General features: G+C 48.9%; 1 long non-coding RNA gene across 1 annotated transcript; it reads right to left on the bottom strand.

The window, feature by feature from the left end:
• Nucleotides 1-12,100: 12,100 nt before the first annotated feature.
• LOC118603956 lies at nucleotides 12,101-12,920 on the bottom strand. The gene is made up of 2 exons (XR_004951518.1): nucleotides 12,528-12,920; nucleotides 12,101-12,338 (listed from the first exon to the last, which is right to left on the bottom strand). It is a non-coding gene; the product is annotated as an uncharacterized LOC118603956 (long non-coding RNA).
• Between the last annotated feature and the right edge of the window lie 1,379 nt (nucleotides 12,921-14,299).

Below are 14,299 nucleotides of genomic sequence, written 5' to 3' on the forward strand. Positions count from 1 at the left end.
AAGAAACTGAGTCTTCTTGATATCATTTTAGCCCAAAGATCCAGCTGTATTTGGACTTTTTGGTTAAATAAGCCAAATATATTTAATTTTCTGCTTAAGCCACTTTGAGTTAGGCTGTTGGCACTTGAAACTGAAAGAATCATGACTAATGTTAGGAAATTCCTAATTCAGCTGGGCTGGAGTTCAGGGCGGGCGGTGAGGGGGGAGGAGAGGAGAGAGTTATAGCTGACAGCCAGACATGGCAAAGCCTCTGAGCATCAAGATTCAGTAGGAGTGTTGGGGCCCTCAGTGGCACTTGAAGTTACTTTTGGAAAAGTGGCAAGAGCAGCTGGCAGGGAGACAATGACCAAGCAGAAGTCCTTGAGTGACTTCGAACAAAGTTTGGGCTTAGGTCTATCCAATCAACCCTACCTCATAACAGCTTGCTGCCCAGCCCAGAGGCCAGGGGCCACACCCTTGGCACAGCCCTGACCAGAGATGCTGCAAGCCTGGTCCTATTCTCCACTTCCAACTTCGCGGTAACTATTCTTGCATTTCTTCACACTGCCTCTGTTTACAAAGCACCCTGTCTCTGGTTTGTGTAATTGAGCATCGGGACAACCCTATGAGGAGTCAGGGCTGGGACCGTTTCCATTTTACAGATGTGGACAATAAGGCTGAAAGAGGAAAGCAACCTGCCCAAAGTCACACAGCTGTTCAGCGGCAGAGGCAGGATAACGGACTAGCTCTTTCTAGAGCTCCCTGCATTTTGGATTTGCAGAGACCAGGCTGAGGGATGGCACATCTATCTGGTATGGGAGATGTGGTGGAAGATGGAATCTCTCCCTTTGGGTTGTGAGACTACCCTTGAGTGAGTGGGCAGGGGGCCAGGTTTCCTGGGCACATGAGCCCTCAGGAGAGGGGAGTGGAGTGGGAACACTGTCAGGGGTCAAGATGCTGATTACGGGAGGGGGAGAGAGCTTCATGGAAGACTACTCAGTTCCTGGAGCAGGACCCAAGGGACAGCTCAATATCAGGCATTGGGCAGAGCCCTAGGGAGTCAGGAATTGAGGAAGGATTAGGTTGGACCCCGCACTCAAGGAGCCTGCTATTTAGTGGGAGACATGAAGAGGAAAAAGTAAACTAACACCACAAATAAGATTAATAATTAATATATTAGCGAATACGTAGCGCATGCTTACGTACATGCCAGGCACTGTTCTATGCGCTTCAAGTTCTTACACCCTGTGAAAAAAGCCTCCTATTATCTTAATTTTAGAGATGAAGAAACAGGCACAGAGGAGGGATAATAAGTTGTCCAAGAATGTAAGTTGAACAAAGGAGGGGCTGGGATTTGAAGTGGACGTCTTAGCCCCAAATCCCAAGAGCTCTACTCTCCTGCTCCTGCCAGATTCAATGCTCATCTGCTACATGCCAGGCACTGCGCGAGGAGCCAGGACCGACATGGCAAAGGAGCCCCAATCTTCCCAGAGCTGCTCTGTTGGAGGTTGGGATGGGAGAGGGCAAGCAGCCAGGCAGAGCATGGGCTCTGGTAGGGGAAGGCGGGATCCTGTGGGAGAACACTGATGGGGTGGATCAAGGAAGGCTCCCTGCAGAAGTGGTACCTAAGGTGAATCTCTGAAGGATGAGTCGGAAACGCATAAAGGAGAGCAGGCCGGGACAGTAGGTGGAGAGGAGGATGATCTGCGCAGAGGAGAGGTAGTGGCGCCAAGTCTTCAAAGTGGGTTAGTACCCGTGCCTAGGAAGGGTGGGTATAGTACGGGTGTCGTGGGAGCCCCTGCGCCGCGCAGGTCGCAGATGGGGTGCCCGGGATCCGGCCTGGGGGGCAGTGGGCACTTGTTTCAGACTGCGGGCCAGACATTTGGGGGGCATGGGGTCAGGTTTGAAGAGCCTCTACTTTTAGGGACACCTAGGAAAATGAGCCTATAGATGTGCCCGGGGACTGGACTGGAGGGTCAGGAGAGAGGCGGAGTTGTGCGAGGGGAGTTGCAGGACTCAAATGGGAGGATTCAAACTCAGAAGCCGGTATGATCTGGCGGGGAGCTCGAGGGGTCGGGCCAGGCTCTTAACGCAGCGCAAGAAGGGAGCTCATGAAGGATCCAGGCAGGCGCTACCCAGGAGGTCGCCGGGCGCCCAGGGCCATGTTCAGAGCACAGAGCTGAGACGCAGGCGCCTCGGAGGAGGCAGAACCTGGGGGCGGTCTGGGACCCGGGTCCTCCCAAGGCTAGGGGGCCACTGCGCAGGGGACAGAGCGTTCTCAAGACCACCAGGCCTTTTGGAAAAGGGGTTTCACAGGAACGAGGTGGGGCAGGAAGAGGAGTAGGGAGGCTGGTGCAGGGATTCGCCCGGGGTGGTGGGACAGGGCTAAAGAGAAAGCAGCTCGGATCAGAACTTGTGGATCAAGAGATTTTAGAGAGGGTAGACTCCCAGGCCAAAGCGATGGGCCTTTGTGGGGTTTAAAAACCCACTCTTAGCTGTGGGGCCTCAGTTCGAGGCCCTATTGCCACTCCCTAGCAATGTAACAGGAAACAAGTTACTTAACATCTCTGAACTTCAGTTTCCTTATCTGTAAAGTGCAGCTAATTGCTCATAGAGTGCTGTGAAGAAGAGGCAATGTGAGTACCAGGGCCTGGTACTCAGTAAATCCTAAGTAAACTGCAGCAGTTAATATTCTGTAATTTAGGCCATTCTGCAGACATTTAAAGGGGGAAGAAAGAGCTTTTCTGGGGTTGTCAAAAGGCTTGGATTCTTGTCCTGGCCCCTGCTGCACAAGCTGGTGGCTTTAGGGAAAAGTTCTCTGGACCCTGGGCCCTGTCTGTACAATGGGGACGCTGACATCTCCCACACTGGACTTGGAGTGGAGCAGATGGGACATTGTGAGTAGGAGCTTGCGATGGAGGATCAGTCGAGCTGGCACGCGGGCCTGAACTAAGCAAGCCAGGCTGCAGGATCTTAGGGGCCTCTCTGGATTCCCATTAGGGATTTCTTTATCTGCTGTGGAATGCAGCCATCTTAGGCAGTAAGGAGGAATGTTCCCCATATTCTTAGTTAGCATCAGAAATCCTTTTATGGGCATTGAGCTCACAGATCAACCATCCAGTTTAAGCAAATTTTAAAAACAACATTACATTTCTAAAATAATAAAGATGCAACATTGTAAAAGTAATATGAAGGATAATTGTTTCATACCAGTGAGAGAGATGATACTGTCTGAAAATTCCACCAGTGTATCTATGCCCTGTGTGACAATAAGGAGCCATAAGGAGTTTTCACATCCTGTCAGTTTCTTTTCTTACTCCTTATTTGTGCTAAATTAGAAAATCCTAAACCACAATTACAGGTCATTAGAAATGGCAGCAAATGTTTGGTGGCTCTTAGATGGTTGTGGATTTAAACCAAAGAAGAATTCAGAAATCACAGAGCTGTTTCTTTCTGAAGACTATTTTCCACTCTCTTGGACACTAGGTCAAGAGGTACAAAGCTTCCAAAAGTTAGAAGACTGAGCATTTCACCAAGAGAGAGTGACCAAAAAAAAAAAAAAAAGGCCATAATCTTCTCTTTGGTTGAATTTGATCTCAGAAAGAATTCTTTAAGTTCTGATGTAATATTTGGATGTGGTTTCTAAATAATCTTAATAATATGTCACTGATTCCTTCCTCCTGCTCAGAAACAAAAATCATCAAGTGTTGAGAAAGAATCACACTCTCATAATGCAGCAGCCACACCACAGTTCAGTTTTAAGAATTTCTGCTAACTTGATACTCAATAGTAAACATTGTAATAATTTGGTGATGTCTAGGCAATACAGATGTTGAACATATTGCCACCTGAGAAGGCCACTTAAGATCTCAGAAGTGGTCTTGAGTGGCATTATCAATGACATGAAAAAATGCTTTTATCTCATTGTTCTTCTCAAAACTGCCGTGGGAAACTTTTCCTCCACAGCTAGACTATCTCAGGGTAGAAAAGTGGACTCTGCCATTGTCTTTGCATAGGATACAGAAAATAAATACACTCATTGAATGAAATCGGATCATAGTTATGATTTTCACTATTTCCTTCAACTCTATACTGGTAGGATTTAGGTTTGGTCATTCATTACAGAGAACTAAAATAACAGTGGCTTAAATGGGACCAAAATTATTTATCTTCCATGTAAATAATCTAAAGACAGGTGGTCCAGGGCCTGGAAGGTAGTTCTTCTTATTAGTTTGTCCAGAGACCCAGGCCCCTTCTGTCTTATTGTTCTGCTACTGGTAGGTCTTGCCCTCATCGGCATGCTCTAGGGTGGCTCACCACAACACAAAGTTCCAAGCAATAGTTGGAAGAAAACAGAGTGGAAAGGCGTGCCCACTCCCTGTAAAGACCTGAAAGTCATACTTCAGACCACATCCTCCCATTGGCCAGAACATTGTCATGAGAACACATGTAGCTGAAAGGGAGGAGAGGAAATGTAGTTTTTATTCTAAGTAGTCATGTATCCAGCTAAAAATTGGGAATGCTATTACTGTCTTCCTGAAGCATGGGTTCTTAATGATAAAACTGAAAGCTATCGAATGCTTTTTTTCTGGTATGTGAACCACACATATGCTCAGTGTGTTTGGACTCTGCATATCCTTGATTTTAATCAACTTCACGGACATGAGCCCACATGAATTTTTGAAAAGAGAGATGGGATAAAGCAATTTCTTCAAGTCATTGATTATACCAGTTGAGACAACTTCAAAGATCTTAAATGGTTTGCTCAAATGGCAATATGTTCAATGCCAGCGATAGTCCAAACCTAACCTTAGAGGAGCAAATAATTTATAATTTTTAATCAGTGTAAGACAGCAAGATTTATTAACCCCAAACTATTTTCTCATAATGCATGCCATTGATATTATACGATGCCCAACCCTGTCATGTGATAAAGGAAATTTGCCAAAAGCTGGTTGTGTATTCTTTCTGAGAAAAACATAGGTCATTAATAAGCTTTTGTACGAGCTTCTCAGATAGTCAGGTAGTGTTACTTGTGTCTGTGTTTTACTAAGAGGAGTGCAATTTTAAATGCTGCCTGAGCAGTTTTGTTTTTCTTTCTCCCTTTAGCCGGGGGGCGGGGGGGAATCCATCAATTTTGTCCTGGAAAGCTTATTTTACTCTTGTTCTAAAAAAAAAAAAAAAAAAAAAAAAAAGAACTCTAATGGTTTACCAGAAAGGTCACTCTGCTGTGTTTGAAAATGATGTAAAAGTCTTGATGGCTTCATGCCACTATTTGACAAAGTTTCATAACACGCACACACGCTGGGGATTAGGATGGAATGGGCAGCCAGTGCGACGAAGTCCAGTGCTGGACGTTCAATATCATACGCGCTATTTGCACTTTTCTGTCTCAGCTGCTTGTGTGAAATCATCATACGTGTCCTAGTTCTTAGAGATTTACATAATTTTTAACTAGGTTCTTGTTCATTATTTATTTTTATAATACTGTTCTCAGTTGTATCTGGGTTACTATTTTTACCACTCTTAAGCCTTAATGAGCCACTGTTGAACCATTGACTTCTTGTTTGAGTTGAGGATATTACACATCACAAAAGTAAGAACCAAAACCCATAAATGACTTGAAAATATATCACCCGAGACAAATTGCCAAGATGTATCAATCAAATTCAAACCTTGTAGCACATACGGAATGTTGAAGGATGTGACAGTTATTAAGGACATAATGGAATTACTGTAAAAATCTGAAATTTACATTTCAAATCTATAATTAAATAATTCCACCCTTTTTTCCTCAGAAACCTCCAGCACCTGTGGACCACACGTAGACCTTGAGGGATCAACAATGGTCCATGGACCACATTTTAGGAAAAATTTTATAGCCATTAAGTCTGCTTTTTTGAGTCACTAGATGGAGGGGGCGCCTGTTACTCTGGCCTCTGGCCACCTCCAGCTGGAAGCACATGTTCTTGGCTGACATGTTAAGTGAAAGGAACATTGATAGACACATAAGGGGACTTTCAAGAGAGAGCTAGGCAATCACCAGAAAGCTGGGCATCTCAGTTAGAAGGAGACTCATGGAAAATGTTGGGTATGCCAAAACCCAACTTGTGATTGGCAGCTCCAGCCACATGGTCACCTCTGCATCTACATGGCCCTGTAGCATACAAGAGGCTTCCCCACCCCCTCAAACACTATACTCCTTCAGTGAAGACAGGCCTTTCTCCAAAACCCTGGGGGTCTACATTGTGGTTCATATTGAAATGTCAAAGTCTTTTTCGATGTCACAAATACCTCTAATAACAAAGGTCTTATGGTGCAAATGACCGTACCTGGAACTGTTGCAGAGTTCATTCAAATTTGGCAGCCTTTTATGCCATCTGTAAATGGGTCAATGCAGTTTTCTCAAGTGTAGAATATGTTTTCTCCAGAGCTGGAAGAAGCCTGCTAGATGTGCTTTCTTATTTGTGGTAAGAAATGCGAGCTGCAACGATTTCTCCTTGTCTGTGGAAGGATGTTCAGGCATGTCCCAGACACTAAACCCCTAAAGACTTCACTGGTGTTATGAGCTGCTAGATCTTTGTAGGGTTTTTTTCTTCCCACCCTCTGGAATGCATATATCTTACTGAGGTTCCCTCCACTTCTTGCTCTTCTGGTCCAATTAACATGATGATAACTGCAGATCACCAAAATAGGAGATCAATCTGATATTCTGCTGAATGCCCGGATAATCCAGGTCCTTTCAGACACCATTATGACAGAGTGCGAGAGTAATTTGCCCGGGGACAAGACTGTAAATGTATACAACTGTCCATCCCAAATGAATGCAAATTGTTTCTGCTCCTCTCTCCTGATAGAAATGGAAAACAATGCAATAGCCACATGCTGTGCACCTGAGGCATGTTAATCTGCCTTCAAGAAGATCCCACACCTGGCCCAGCAGCTGTAGTTGGGGCTAGAACTTGGTTGTGTTTCAATAGTCATGCCATTCTCTAGGAGATATCTGATTAATTTTTGGTTTTATGTAATATCCACTCCAGTATGCCCACCTCTCTGAGCCTCTGTTGTTTGCTCTTTCAAAGTTGTTCCCGCTTGAGACAAGGGGTCAGGGCTTTTGTGCCTTATCAACCAGTCCTAGGATGACTGCTTCTGAAGAGGGAGCATGATCTCTGGCAAAGTAACTCTCTTTGGCTGACAGCAATACTTGGAGAGGGATAGGGAGCCAGCAGCCTCCCACATCCCATCAGCTGGAGAAACGGGTGTCTCAGTCCTGCAGGGGTTCCCTGGGCAGCACACAACAGGTGTGCCCACAACGGAGGCTAGGGAAGGGCAGATTTCAAAGCCCTTTCCAGCCTTCGGCGCTTCCTCAAAAAATAGCAATGCTCCTGTCACTGGAAGTATGTGAGCCTGAGTCTATCATTACCTGTCCAAGGTGTTATAGAAAAAAACTATGCACTGAGCAGAGCTTGGCCTCAATTAATGGTTTTCAGACTGGTTCCATGACACCACAGGGGTTTCTTGGAGTCCTCAGGGGAACCCGGGGAGACTCACATTCAGGCGTCTCCTCCTCCACCCACCTCCCCGACTGTCCCATCACTGCTGTGAGCAGAGGAGCTCCACTGTTACCTGCTCATACACCAGGAACCTGCGCAGGGTTTCATGAGGGAAGGCTTTTACTTCTGAAAAATAACACCAGGAAATTCCACAGAATGCCTGATCGGGACCCCTCAAAACTGTAAAGTTTGTGAAAAACAAGGATATACTGAGAAACTGTCACGAATCAAAGGGAGACCAAGGAGACATAATGACCAGACGCAATGTGATATCCCAGATGGGATCCTGGAACAGAAAAGGAACATTAGTAGAAAAACTAGTGAAATCTGAACGAAGTCTGGAAGTTTAGTTAATGCTAGTGTACCAACGCTGGGTTCTCATTTTTGGCACATGTACCATGGTGATGTAGAATGTTAATGTTTGAGAAATCGAATGAGGTGTACATGGGAAATGTCTATTGTCTCTTTGCAGCTTTTCTGTAACTCTAAAATCATTCCAAAATAAAAGGTCATTAAAAAAAATCATTAGGAAACCATCATATAGATGAACTCTAAATACTTCCAGAAACGAGGAGAAAGATAGGTGGGCTTTGCTGGTCGAGGAAGGCTTCTAGGAGGAGGCCAAGCTTGGATCTTGGGTGGGATTGGTTATTGGGCAGAATCCCTGCCCACAAATTTCTCTTTGGAATGTAGGTTATTTGTGCGTTCCTGTCTTTCCTTATCTCCAGCTGCCCCAGGGAACTAAGGACTCATCTGGGAAGGAAGGAACAGAAGATGGGCTCACTGGACATTAAAGCATTAAAGTTTGAACAAACTTTGGAGGGAGATATGGAGGGTGGAGAACATTTTAGTCCCTTCATCCCTGCTAAATACTTCCCAAGGCAGAGCCCAAGCAAGAGACCAGGAGAATCCAGAGGAAGGAGGAGACACAGGCCCTGCCCACAGTCTGATGGAGGAAACCCAGGTTATACCCTCAAGGAACCCCAGTCTGGTGGGAAAGCACAGTCCTTGCCTTCTCAGTCTGAATGAAGAGACATAACCCTACACTTGAGAGCTCCCTGTCTGAAGGGAGGGACCCAGCTTCTTACCCCAGTCTGAATGAGGAGGCAGGACACATCCCAGACATGCAGGCTGGTGATATCTAGACTGAACCTCAGCCACTAATATTGAGGGACAGAGAGAGCTTGGGAGGAAGGCTTGAGGAAGAAAGAACTGTGGTCCTTTGTAGAGAGGAGGTGGTAGGGAGGATCTGAGATAGAGCCGATGTCCATTCTGATGGTGGGTGACCAAGCCTTTGATCTGCCACTCCCACAGGGGCTGATAGCATCTGAAGGAACAGGGTGAGTCAGGAGACAGATGGATATAGACACAGAAAAACAGATATGCAGAGATTCAGCCAGAAATGCCAGGAGAAGATCTGAGATGGAGAGGTACAGAATAGATGCGAGCCTAAGACCAGAATGGAGGCAGAAGCAGAGAGACAGATGTCCCACCCCAGCCCCTGCCCCAGCCCTGCCCCTAACTGTCTTACTCCATTTGCATCTCCCTGCCTCTGTGTTCCCATTCAGGCTTTGGCACCACCTCAGTATTTTCCCTCACTAGGTGTCAAATGCAAACCAGAGCCAAGATCCACATGGCCTTGTTGGCCAGTGAGGAGGCTCTCTGGGAAGGAAGGAGAGTGAGTGCATGCACAGCCCCCATCTACTGTGCAGCACTGGGCAGGAGCAAGGGGAGGGGGTGGGGAGGACCTGTGCCTCACTCACCTGTGTGCCTGGGGCCTGGCACAGTGCTGGGCACAGCGGGCTGGTCGGTCGTGGGTGCTAACTGTCTGATTGCATAGTGCCCAGTCAATATAAGAGAAAGGGTTACAGCATAATAGTGAAGACCTGGGTTCAAATCTCAGCTCTGCAACTTCCTAACTGTGACCTTGAGCAAAGTACTTAACCTCTCTGAGCCTGAGTTTTCTCATCTGTAAAATGAGAATAAGGATATTAACAAAACCTACATCGTAGGATTGTCGTAGCTGTTCAGTGAGCTAACACTTATCTGGCCCTCAGGACAGTGCCTGGAACACAGAAAACAACACCGAAAAACTCTGTGTCTGTCACATGCATGTGTGCTCAGCGGGAATGGGTTTGTGCAGGGGCACTTCTTGTCTGGATGACAGTGCAGGTGGCAGGTGGTATAGTGTCAAACAAAGAATGCTGGCTCTGTGGCCAGGCCAGGCAGGCATGGGATTTAGTCACAGCTTTACTACTTCCTGGCTGAAGGGGTTGGGGGGAAGGTCCCCAGCAGAGGGCTTCTCTTCACCTACAGAACCAGCATAAGGCCTTCCTCAGGGGATTGTCAGGGGGAGGAGCAAAGTGCCACTTGAAACGCCGCCACCGAGGCCTGTAACTCTTGCCAGTTGCACGTGGTCTGTTGTATGTGGCTATGTGTGTACGGATTTGTAAAGAGGGAGCACACAGGTCAATGAGAAGAATCATGGTCTGGCTTCCAGGTCACCTGGGTTTTCTCTCACCTCTAGGAAGGGGTTCTTAGGCAATGCCTTGACCCTTCTGAGTGTCAGGTTCTCCAGCTGTAAAACAGGGGTATTAAGACTGACCTCCCAGAACTGTTATAAGGATTAGATGAGATGACCTCTGGAGCTGTCAGTTCACAAAAGTTCCTTGGCAAATAGGGAGATGGCACCGTGAGAGAGCCTTCCAGCTGCGATGGTGCCTGCCATCGATTGATCGCCACGTGGCGACACGATCCTTCCCACACCTGGACACAGATGGAGTGGCATGTTTGTGCATACAGCTGCTTCTTCACACTAGGCAGGAGGGCCTCCCTTAGCATCCATTCTGAGTCTCTTGGACCTCTCTTGAGGAGGGGTTAAGCCTGTGGGTTCTGGAGCCAAGCTGCCTGGGTTAGAATCCCAGCTCAGTCATTTCCTACCTAAGCTTTGGGACTTCAGGCAACTGACCTAACCTCTCTGTGCCTTTTTTTCCTCTTCTGAAATTGGAGACAATAACAGCACCCACCTCAGAGGGCTTTGTGAGGAGTACATTAGTTCAAATGAGCCTGGTACAGATGTTTGTGGTTATTCCTGAGTCAGGCCGGTTCTGAGGGGTGCGCACTGCTGCCCAGTTCCCACGCCTTTCCTGGCCAACAGATAGCTCATCCCCTGGAACAGTCCCTTGTAAGGTCTGACCAGATTCCCTTAGGCGGAAGTTCCTAGAAAGGGTGCAGCCTGGGGCAACAGGGCCAGTGCAGGCTGCTAAAATCATCACACTTACCAGGAGGCCCCAGGATGTCTTTGGGACAGAGAATTTTGAAAGCGAATGGTAATGAAGTTGAGAAAAGAGAAGTAAGAGGCTGTTGCCAGCTGGGTGGAGAAGAGCCAGCCTTTCTCTGCTCCCCCCTCACATCCTTCCCACCCAGAATCTCAGCAAGAGCCAAGTGACCCAAGGGGGTGGGGGGAGTGGTCTTTGGCAGGGTCAGATGTCTGATACTCCCAAGTTCAAATCTCACATCCCACTCTTCCTTTTTGCCTTTACCCTGCCTGTGACCTCAGGAGGAGGAAATTGTAAAGCGTGGGGCAGGGGATGGAGGTGTGAGAGGAGTGGGGAGCTGTGAGAAAGAGGGAGATAGGAAATGTGGGGAGCTGCTGCCCCCCCAAACAAGCTGAAGCCATCCATGTGTACACGCAAATGTATGTGTGAAAGAGTGTGTTCTTGAATGTGTGAAGGGATGTGTGTGAGAGTGAGTCAGTGGGTATGAGTGTGTGTGTGTGTGTGTGTGCGCGCACGCTCGTGTGTGCGCACACGCCTGCCTAAGTGGCTGTCCCTATGCCTGGGAAGTCACGGAATTATAGAATAACCTCACCGGTAGAGACTTTTCTGTCCAGACCTCTATTTTACATATGAGGAAACTGAGGCTCTGAGATGGGATGTGAAATGCCCAAAGTTGCTAGGCAAGTTGGGTGCTAGACCCGTGGTCTCTAGACAGCGAATCTAGGGCCGAGGGGCAGGAAGATGGGGGAAGAAGGGGACAGGGGGATACTCTGGAGAGGAGGGCGTTGGGAACTTTTCTCAATCGCTGTCCTTTCTCTCAGTTTCCCCTCCGCCCCCAGCTGTTTCTTCAGGCTGGAGGAGGGGGCAGGACAGGGCTGCTCCGGAGGAGAGACAGGAGAGGAGGGGATGGGAGGCAGCCTCACGGAGTGCAGGGGACCTATGGGAAAGGTCCGGACACTCAGCCTCCCCCTCTCCTGCAGACGTGGACTCCCCACCCTAGCCAGGACATTTCATCCTTGGAGTCTGTGGCAGTAGTAGCGGCCTCTCTCCGGCTTTCCTGCCAGATTCAGCCTTGAATGTGGGGAGGGCCCTTCAGAAAGAGGCTTGGGCCGGTTCCCAGCTTGACTAAGCTGAAGCCTAAAACAGAGAGGGGAGGAGCCTGAGCCCACCAAAGATCTGGCCCTCCCCTACCTGCCCCTCCTAAGTTTTCCCACCTAGGAAATGGGAAAAAGGACAGGCAATTCTATCTGTGATGGGCAGGTGGAGTCTGGGTGGAGTCCTCTGAACCTCCTCCTCACTGCACTGGGGGAATGAACTGTGCCTCACTGGTCCTGCCCGTGGCTTTCCCGCCCTGCCTGGGAGGGGCACCCTTGCCCTTAGCTTGCGGAAGGAGAAGAGGGTCCACAGCCACCAGAGGGAAACAGCAGCCAGAGCAGACATTCCCGATGACTCACAGGCCTGGAACGCCTTGAGAGGCAGCGGGACAGCCCCCTGTTCAGCTGGGGCAGCTGGAAAGAAGACCTAGGACCTGGGGGGCAGGGAGGCAAGGGGAAGGCAGAAGGTCAAGAGGCAGAGCTGAGGCGAGGCTCTGGCCTGGAGAATTGAAGGGGAGGTCATCAGAGGTGCCTGGGGAGGGGAGATGATGTGCCTTCCCCCTTCCATCCTAGCAGAGAATGGCTCTCCCAAATAAAGGGCCACCCCGCCCACACACACACACCTTCAGGGAACTCTCTGTCCTGAGGACAGTTGGAAAAGAGGAAGATGCACTGCCCCTTCGCCTTCCTGGGTCTGAGAGTAACAGCCTCTTGCCCTCAGGAGGCAGAGGGATGGCTGACACGGCCTCCGAAGAGCCCCTTGGAATGGGTTTCGCCCATTCCAACTTGCTTCTCTGTCATGCTCCTCCCATGGCCCCGGTCCACTCCGTTTACTGGACTCATCTTTAGGGAGGGGAAGCTGAGGCCCAGAGTGGTCTAGGGGCTCAGAGAAGACAACTGCTCCCTCAGGTCTGCCTGACACAGCAGGGCTCTGGGCTCAGGCCGCCTGTGTCAATCTGCTCTTCCTGCACAAGCAGTGGAGGCAGCTAACGCACTCAGTCTACGTGGCAGGCAGAGGGGGGGCCTGCGAAGGAGGGGGAGCTGGGAATGAGGTCAGCGGGTTGGATGGGCCAGGCCATGGCTGTGAAGGCATCTGGGCTGCAGGAGTCTGGAAGGCAAGGGCCTCCGGGTGGGCCACTCCCAGCTCCAACCCGCCATCCGCCCGCCCACCATGGCCTCTTTCCCGGCTCCTGCTCCTCCCCACCCCCCCTCCCTGCAGCCCACACTCCGCCCAAGCCAGATGGTTCCCATCAAGCCTCTTCCATGTGGCAGTTCCACCCTGCCCACCAGGCTCCCTTCCCCCTCTGGCCACATGGCTCAGCTGAGGGTTGGGGAGCCTCTCTCTCACCCTGTCCTGGACTGGCATTCTCTGGGATCCCTATGTCATGTCGACCCTCCACCCACAGTTGCTTCCCTGGCCCCTCTAACTCCCCAGCCCCCACCACTCAGGATCTTGAAATGAGGGAAGGATCTTCCTCTGACTCCTTAATATCAGCTGTGTGACTTTAAGCAAGTCACTTCCCCTCTCTGGGCCTTAGTTTTATCCTCTGTGCAAGTTAGGGAGGGCAGGGCAGGATGAGCTCAAAGTTTTCTTCCAACTGAACATCTATTGTTCTATAATACTCCCATCCTAAAACTGCAAGGTTCTGGAATCTAGTACGAGCTGAAACTCAACTTCGGAGGGATCATCTGGTCTATCTTTGTGTGCTTCCAATCCATGTTGTCTCTCTATCCCAGAGCAACAAATCCCACCCACTTTCCTTGCATCTCCCCCTCCCCCGAAAGGGTCACAGCCTTCTAACTTGAGTTCTACCATCACCAAGGTATAGTTTCTCTGGGTAAATCCCTGGCAAAAGACTCACAGCCATACCCTGCTCAAAAGCAGTCACTGGCTCTCTGTGGCCACCAGATTGATTATAAATTCCTCTCCTGGAATTCCAAGCCTCTAAGAAGTTGGACCCAATCTACTTGTCTAAACTTATCTTTCATGTTTCCTCTACTCAAGGCCTTCTCTTTCCCTTCTACCTCCATCCCTCCAGAGTGCAGTGTATGTTTGGGGGGCGGGGCTGATTGGGATTTGGCATGCCTTCTCTCCCACCCTTTGTTTCTAACCCTTCACCCTTCATTCAAACCCTGTCACCCACCGTCACTGGCCCAGCTCAAAAGCAGCCTTCTCTATGAAAACTGCCTTATCTCTCATTAGCATCCTCATCTTTGCATCTCTCTGGAGGCTTCCATTTACTGAGCATGACACAGGCGAGCAATGTGGTCTTACTGCTATCCTGTTTCACAGATTAGGGAAATGAAGTTTGGAGAAATGAAACAACTTACTCAAAATCACACAGCCAGTTGCTGCCTTGGGTCAGAGACATTTTCATGTTTATTTTATTCCCTT

The sequence above is a fragment of the Rousettus aegyptiacus genome, unplaced genomic scaffold (assembly GCF_014176215.1).
Source record: "Rousettus aegyptiacus isolate mRouAeg1 unplaced genomic scaffold, mRouAeg1.p scaffold_m13_p_6, whole genome shotgun sequence".
In the NCBI taxonomy this organism is placed as follows: Eukaryota; Metazoa; Chordata; class Mammalia; order Chiroptera; family Pteropodidae; genus Rousettus; species Rousettus aegyptiacus.